Below are 1,133 nucleotides of genomic sequence, written 5' to 3'. Positions count from 1 at the left end.
ATATATATATACTATATATATACTTCATAATATATTTAACTTTATGTAATAATTTGTCTTTTCAAAAGCTAACATGCTAGTTTTTGAAAAGACAAATATAAAATAGTAGCAGGTATTATTTCAAGTTGCTAAATGCTGGAATTGCTTATTGTGGAAGCTTGACCACAGAAAATGTACAGAGTACCAAATATATCAAGGATAAAACTTTATCTAACAGACTAGACTGTCTGTTTTTTAAGCAATCAACATTTTTACCATTAGCTTAAACATTGTCCAAGTTAGCCTATAAAATTTGAAACATGTTTACTAGATAAATATTTGCCAGTTGATAAAAAACTGTCAAAAAATGTGCATAGTATTAAGACATAAAAGCAAAAAACTTCATCTAACAGATGTAATACAAAAGGAACTTGAGCCACAACTGTATACGCAAAGCTAAGCTAGTAACCTGTTTACTGTTAGCTTAAATTTTGAGACAGTTAGCTTATAAAAGTTAAACAACAATTTTTAACAACAAATATTTAACAGTAAAAAAAAATGTATTTAAAGAAATTAAAAATAATGTAAAGAGTAGCCTACCAGACAGAAAAACACAACATTTTATCTAACAAAAGGAAATACATACAATACCTTAGCAGCTAGTGTTTTAGCTAACAACATTGTTATCGTTAGCTTAAACTTTGACAGAGTTGGCCTATAAAAACCTCAAGCAACCATTCTTTGAAAGATGTTTACAGGGCAAAGTTGATAAAAAAGTATCTGAAGAAATGTTTTAAAAATATATCGCGCCACATCCAGGGCTTTTCTTGTATTATATAAATTGTGTCCAAAGTTTGGGATACTGGTTTTGCTAGTTTGTGCAATGTGTCCTCAAATTTAAAAAGGTTAGACATTTATTGTCACAATTGCATTTCTCCTTAAACAGTACTGGGAAAATATACTAAAATGTTGTATTATTGTCATGAATCAGTCTGTTTTATCCTCAGACCACCAGAGGGAACCATCGCCTAAATTCTGAAACTCTCCTGAGCCTCATCTTCACTCAATTTCCCATAAGCCTCTGCCTGCTGTTCCCAGACCTCACCAGCTGTCCCTCATTCTACAATCACCACAAACATTTATAAGGAGGCTTC

This window comes from Oryzias melastigma, linkage group LG23 (genome assembly GCF_002922805.2).
Source record: "Oryzias melastigma strain HK-1 linkage group LG23, ASM292280v2, whole genome shotgun sequence".
Taxonomy (NCBI): Eukaryota; Metazoa; Chordata; class Actinopteri; order Beloniformes; family Adrianichthyidae; genus Oryzias; species Oryzias melastigma.
Note: the sequence above shows the minus strand (reverse complement) of the source record.